The sequence below is a fragment of the Megascapheus bottae genome, chromosome 24, assembly GCF_031878675.1.
Source record: "Megascapheus bottae isolate mThoBot1 chromosome 24, mThoBot2.hap1, whole genome shotgun sequence".
Lineage (NCBI taxonomy): Eukaryota > Metazoa > Chordata > Mammalia > Rodentia > Geomyidae > Megascapheus > Megascapheus bottae.
Genome location: NC_143532.1, coordinates 19,526,066 through 19,533,406, shown reverse-complemented (window position 1 = coordinate 19,533,406; position 7,341 = coordinate 19,526,066).

Sequence of the window (7,341 nt, the reverse complement as noted above, 5' to 3'; positions counted from 1 at the left end):
CACAGGAAGTTAGAACTCCAGCTGCTTTCAGAGACCTCCTTTGGTTTGTTTGTTTGCAATTTGTGTATCATTCTTGTATGGAATAGCAGACTGTCATGAAAAGGAAGAATGTAAACATTACCCACCGAAGCAATAACAGAGCTGGCATATGTGGAAGAGCAGGCACAATTAATTAATATAAATGATTAATTAACAAAATGAATATACTTAAGTTTAAAACGTACAGGAACAGTTCCAAGCAGTGAGCCCTCCATCTGTAATTTCAACCTCCATAGAACCAATCAACTATAGATCTAAAATATTTGGGGGATTAAATTGTGTCTATACAGAGCACATGTGAGCCCGCCTTTCCTGCCATTATTCCCTAAGATGTACCGTAAAACAACTACTTACCTGGCATTTCCATTGTATTGGGATTAGAAGTAATGTAGAGATGATCTAAAGTATGCGGTAGGATGCACAGCCTTTTATAGAAAGGCTTTGTGTGTCCTTGGGCTTTGATGTTCTCAGGGGATCCGGGCACCATTTTTCTCTTGGAGATGTAAGCAAACATGAAGTGTTTAGGATATTCACATACTGGATAGCAAACAATGTAGAAATGTGGGATCACGGATATCCAATTCTAAGTTTGCTCTCTGTCCCTGTGGGCTTTTAAAAAATATTATTATTGGAAAGATGATATACAGAGGAGTTACAGTTACATAAGTAAGGTAACGAACACATTGCTTTTTGAGCAGTCTTACCCCCTCCCTCCCACATGTTCAGCTCTACCACTTGAGCCACAGCTCCACTTCCAGCTCTTTAGTGTTTCATTGGAGACAAGAGATTCACACTTTCCTGCCCCAGGCTGGCTTAGAATCTCAGTCCTCAGATCTCAGCCATCTGAGTAGCTAGGATTACAACTGTGAGTCCCTGATGCCCAACCCAGCACATTCTTCTCCACCAACCTCAGAGGAGGAAGGTGCTCAGGCACCTGCTCCCAGGCTTCAGTGTGGAGGGGGCAGGGGGTTCTGGCTGAGGAGAGTAGGGGCTGACAGGAGATGCTGGCTGGGGGCGGGGTGGGGGGAGCCTGACGCTGGAGGCAGAGGGGGTACGTGGTCCATTCTAAATCTCCCACAAGCTCAATGCAATTTAACCAAAATGCCATCTTATTTCTGGAAATGGATTAGATCATTTTCGCTTCATTTAAAAATAGAGTCAGCATTAGCGATGAGCTGGGGGAGCTGACAGGAACCCAGTGAGGTGCATGTGTGTGGTGGGGTGCGGTGGCAAGCCAACGAGGGTGATGGGGGCATTACCTGTGCTAAGCAGGTGCAGCGAGCTATGGGGTCTGGCTTCTCCCCCGAAAGGACTCTTTAGGGACTCTTTCTGCAGAGTCTGGGCTCTGCTCAGAATTAGCCACACCCCTCTGCCATCCCTTGAACGCTGGGGAAGAACCACAGACCAGGAAAGATTGTGCCCCATGTCCAAGGGTCATATGCTGATGAGACGTGACCCTCTCCCTGCTGACTTCCTGAATTGGATGAGAGAAGGGGAGACCCTCCTGTCTCCCCTCTTTCCATCACTCTCCTCCTGCCCTTCCAAGAAGCCAGAAGCATGGAGTCCCAGGTGCTCCTGTCCAGTGGGGAAGGCCAGTGTTGGCCTTGGTGCTGGACACCATTACCAGGAGCCATGGCAGGATAAGGGAGGGAGGGAGAAGCCTCCAGCCTCCAGGCAGGCTGGCAGGCCGCAGGCAGATTTCTCAGTGACTTCTGTCAGTGCACCCTAGGGGTGAACCTCAGATTCTCCTGGAGCCATTGGGGAAACCCAAGAACAAACTCAAAAGTAGAGACAGATGCTCATAGAAGAGCCAGGCTCTAGCCATGGCAGCAAGGTGTGGTATTCAGAGCTGCAGAAGAGCACAGACCCAAGGCCTGGGAATCTGAGAGGTAGGAGACAAGACCAGAGACAAGAGAGAGCTTCCAGAACCCCAAAATAACACCTGCCATTCACTCACTCACTCACTCACTCATTCCTTTATTCATTCACAGACTCACTCATTCACCCATTCCAGCACTCACTCATTCAGTCCTTCATTCACTCATTCCAGTCAACCAACTCGCACTGACCTGCCATGGGCAGGTCAATAGGTGACACACACAGGCTTCTGTTCTGGGGAGATTCTACTCCAGGGAGAGTGGGGGCCTGGCCCTGGGGGGAGACAGGCCTGAAGGAGATATGGAGAGCCATGGCCCCTTGGGCCACTGTGTTGGGTGGGGGCAGACTACTGACCAGGTGTGGTGACTGCCTTTGAGGTGGGCACAGGAATCCAGCTGGGAGGGAGGGATGGGGTCTGGACTGGAGGCAGTGCCATGAGCTGCCAGCAGATGGGATGTGGGGGTGAGAAGAAGAGGCGCCAACAGAGTACCCGGCTTTCTGGCCTGAATCACCGGAAGGAAGGGGCTGACGGAACAGGGCGGTGCTGGTGTGGGGGCGAAGAAAGAGGAAGCCAGCCTCAGTCGTGCAGCTTGGAGACGCCTCTCTGGTGGCTGAGTAGGCAGCTGGCTGTGGAGTTTGTGCGACTGGAGTGTCGCTGGCATCTAGGTGATATTTAAAGGCAGGAACATGTACAGTTTGCCAGATATGGTATCAAGGCAGTATGCAAACCAAAGCCTTCTAATGTCATTGCTATTATTATTTTCATTCTGGAAACATGGAACCTGAAGCTCAGAGAGAAGTGACTTTGAGCTCAAAGTGTCACCACCGATTGACGTAAGAGCGGAAGTCAGCCCAGCCTCAGCCAGCCTTGTTCCCAGCCCTCTGCTCAGCAACTCCTGGCGTGACATGTGGGAGGGATGGAGAGACCTGGGGTTCAGGCGGGAAAGATAAATGGAGAGAAGACAAAAGTGGGAGGCAGCTGGAAGCCAGGAGCTCCTGCCTGTATCCTTAGCTACTCAGGAGGCTGAGAACTGAGGGTCGAGGTTCATAGCCAGCCCAGGCACTAAAGTCCATGAGACTCTTATTTCCAATTAACCACCAGAAAACCAGAAATGGTGCTGTGGCTTGAGGGGGAGGGTGGTATAGCCATGAGCTGAAGAGCTCACGGACAACGCCCAGGCCCAGAGTTCAAGTCCCATGACCGACAAAAAATAAATAAATGAAGGAAGGAAGGATTATTTTGGTTTGAAACCTTTGCCCACACCACAGTCACTTGGCTCTGTGGTTGGCCCAAAGTGAGTCTGGAAGTTAGAGCATCATGATAAAAGGGCTTATGGTTCAAAGGAGGGGGAGGGAGGGAGGGAGGGAGGGAGGGAGGGAAGGAGAGAGAGAGAGAGAGAGGCTAAGCATGAGGTATAAAGTATGTTTTCCAAGGCCCACTCACAATGGTCTACTTCCTCTGACAAAGCCCCGCCCCCTTACAGCCCATTGAGCTATGAACTAATCAATGGATTGACCAATGATAAGTCATCGATCCCCTGTCAATTGTATCATCAGCAGATCCATTGATGGTTCCTGAGAAGAGCATCTCACAGCTGGAGCAACCCCTCAGGATGGACTGGACAGGGCATCTGGCACGTGGCATCCAACAGAGCACGGATGAAGCAGCCCAGCTGTTTGGCTGTCTGGGAGGGGAGGAAGAGGGTTGGGAAGGCAGGGAGGAAGCTGAGCACCCTTAGTATCTCAGAGCCTGTCTGCTGGGATGTGGAAGCTAGAGGCGAGGAATGAGTCAAGGGAGAAGCTCCAGGCTTGGGAGGGGAGGATGATGCTGGCTTGCGCAGAAGTGAAGCTGGCTGGAGAGGGAATTTGTGCTTGGGGCTTCATGAATCTGGACAGGGCAGAGTTCTAGCTCCTAGGAGCGTGTGCAGAGGAGGGAACAGATCTGCCTAGAGCTGGAGGACTGGGTGGCTGAGGGCTGATGGCGATGACAGAAAGAAAAACCAAGGCAGCCTTGGTGCTACATGGACGTCTCTCCTGGGGCCTTGTCTGCGTGAGGACAGAGGTTAAGGAATTGTCATCCAGTCAGCTGCCTGGAATCCTAGCTATTCAGGAGGCTGAGATCTGAAGATCATGGTTCCAAGCAAGCGCAGGCAGGAAAATCTGTGAGACTCTTATCTCTAATTAACCAGTAAAAACCTGGAATTGGAGGACAGTGCAGCTCAAGTGCCAGAGCATTAGCCTTGTGAGGAAAAGCCAAGGCCCTCTCTTTAGGCTCTAGTAGCAGTGCACACACATGTATCTAGACAGACAGACCCGAAGACACACACACACACACACACACACACACACACACACACACACACACACACACACACACACCGAAGTATTATCCAGCACACAAAGTCTGGAGCAGATGTCTCAGCTGGGGGAGCAAGAGTTGCTTGAGGCTACACAGAGCTCTGGGGACACTTTGGCACCTTCAGGGCTCTGTGCCCAGGAACTGCTTATCACTATTCACCCGCATATCCATCCATCCACCCATTCCTCCATCCCATCCATCCATCCACCCATCCATCCATCCACCCATTCCTCCATCCCATCCATCCATCCACCCATTCCTCCATCCCATCCATCCATCCACCCATTCCTCCATCCCATCCATCCATCCACCCATTCCTCCATCCCATCCATCCATCCACCCATTCCTCCATCCCATCCATCCATCCACCCATTCCTCCATCCCATCCATCCATCCATCCACCCATTCCTCCATCCCATCCATCCATCCACCCATTCCTCCACTTTCCTCATCTGTTAATGGAGCGACCATGTTATGTAGCTCCTGTAACTCTCCTGAAGACAAAGCAACCCACAAAGACAGTGTGGGTCCCAGGCATGGTGGGACTGTAGGGGTTTTCCTGAGAGGGTACCCTAGGAGCCTAGGGAGGAGTCTCTCTCCAACACCAGCACCAGGGATAGGTGTCAGGAACATTTGTTTCCAGATTTACTGAGTCCACAGAGGAAGTTCAGGTAAGTCATTCCCTCGAGCCTTGAGGGATTCACCATTGTCCTGTTGTGCAGACAGGGAGGTGAGGTTCTTGTCGTTCTGGGGGGTTCACTGGGAGAGGCTGCTTCTAGATAAGTTTCTGAGCTTGCCTGTGAGAGGATGGGGGTTCAAGGAGCAGCCACAGGTACTGATCCCCAGATAGCAACCCCCACCCAGCCTGCAGAGCCTTGGCTCCAATTTATGTGGCTAAGGATGAATTAAATCATTCATGGGAAAAGAGGAAGTGGTGGCAGGAAGTATAGAGTACATGGTGAAGTAGTTTGGTCATGAATGAAAGGAGGAAGGCAGTGGAGGGAGATACCAGGGTCAAGGAGAGGTCGTTAAAAAGTGGAGGAGAGCCTGACACCAGACCCCATGGCTCACACCTGCAATCCTAGCTACTCAGGAAACTGAGATCTGAGGATCACAGTTCAAAGCCAGCCTGGGCACTACAGAACCTTAGACTCTTATCTCCAATTAACCCCTGGAAAATGAGAAGTGGGGCTGTGGCTCCAAGGGCAGGGCAGTAGCCTTGAGCTGAAGAGCTCAGGGACAACGCCCAGACCCAGAGTATAAGCCCCATGACCCACAAAAAAAAAAAAAAAAAAGGTGGGGGAGTCAGGATCCTGCGTCAGCAAGATGGGGAAGAAACCTCACTTTTCTGTCTGCACAATGGGTCTAGGTGGGAGATTGGAAGGCCAAGAGAAGACAGAGGCTCCTCCAGGTTGATGAAGGTCTGAGATCCAAACCATTGTTGAAGTAATTGAGATTTGGCAGGGGGGACAAAGCCAAGCTGTAAAGCATGTGGGCACTGTGGCTCAAGCCTGCCTTGCTAGCTACATGGGCGGCGAGATGAGGAATCACCACTAGAGATCATCGTGGATTAAGAAAAAAGTTTATGTGACTCTTGGCTGGGTGACATGATGGCCGCCTATGGTCAGGGCTCATAGTGAATCCCCGACAGGAGGATGGAAGTCCAGGCCAGCCAGACCTACAGCCAGATCCTGCCCTCTTACACTGGTTACTGGGAAAAGGGGCTGGTTCAGTGGCTCAAGTGGCAGACTGTCTGCTCATCAACCTGAGTTCAAATCCTAGTACTGCTCCCCCAAAAGAAAGCTGTAGACTAATGCTGCCTTATGTACTCCAGAGTGACTTGGTGGGACAAATGGGTCCAGAATTTTCTGCACACTGAATGGAACCTGGATCCATGCTGCAGTTCAGAAGTTGGTAAGTTGACCACCAATGCATCTGCCCTACCATCCATCTACGTATTCATCCATGCATTATTCACACATATCCATCCATCCACACATCCACATGTCCATTCATCACCTGCCCATCCACTAATTTACCCACCCACACATCCATCCATCCATCATCCATCCATCCATCTAGCCAACTACTACCACCCACCTATCCTGCTCATATGCTGATCCCTCATCCATTCATCCATCCATCCGTCCATCCATCCACACATCCACCAAGCCACCTACCTCTTCATCCATCCAATAAACATACTTTATTGAACACCTACTTAACCCAATACATCTTGCTAAGTCCTGGAACACAAAAGAGATGTTGGGTTTCAAGGGTTTTTGCCTTTTTCAAGGGGGATGCAACAAATACACATACCCACACTGCAAATCGAAAGATACCTGTGGTAGGCAAATGAATGGCCTCTGGGGACCAGAAGCCTTGGGGAGAAGGGGAGGCCCAAGCTGTGACCTGAAGCAGGGAGGGAGGGAGGAGGTGAGTGTCCTAGAGAGGAGGGGCAGCCTATCCAAAGGGCTTAGGCCTCAGGGACAGCAGACATTTCAAGGAACCAGAGACAACACCATGAGTAGTGGGATGGAGAAGTCAGGGGGTGGGGGTGGCAGTCTCATGGGAGGGCCAAGGGGAGGGGAGGACAGGTTGGGGAGTGGGGAGCCATCACTGGACAGGAGCTGGAGTGACACTTCTGGTCTCTGACAAGTCTCAAGTGCAACTGACACTCCTCCCCCACCTGGCTGTGCCCCTCCTTCTGCCCACCTAGCTCAATGCTACAGACCCCCTTCTACAGCAGAGGGAGGGCCTCCGATCATTCTGCTGGTTTTACCTTAAGGCTGGGGCTAGAGCCGGAGCCATTTCACATGCCTCCCATCTCCATCCGCCTCTCCTTGTGAGCTCCTCTTCCACTCCCTTCGGCCCTTCTACATAGCCCCTGCTACAGCAGCCTGCCTCCTCCTCCAGGCAGCATCCTGGATTGCCCCCCTGAACCTCCAGGTCTTGCAGCCCTCTCTCCCAGCGTGGTGTGTTGAGGCCCAGACCTAGAACATTCAGCGTGGAAGCTCCCTTGGAATCCAGGTCCTTGCTGGGGAAATGGAAGAGGCACACATGAA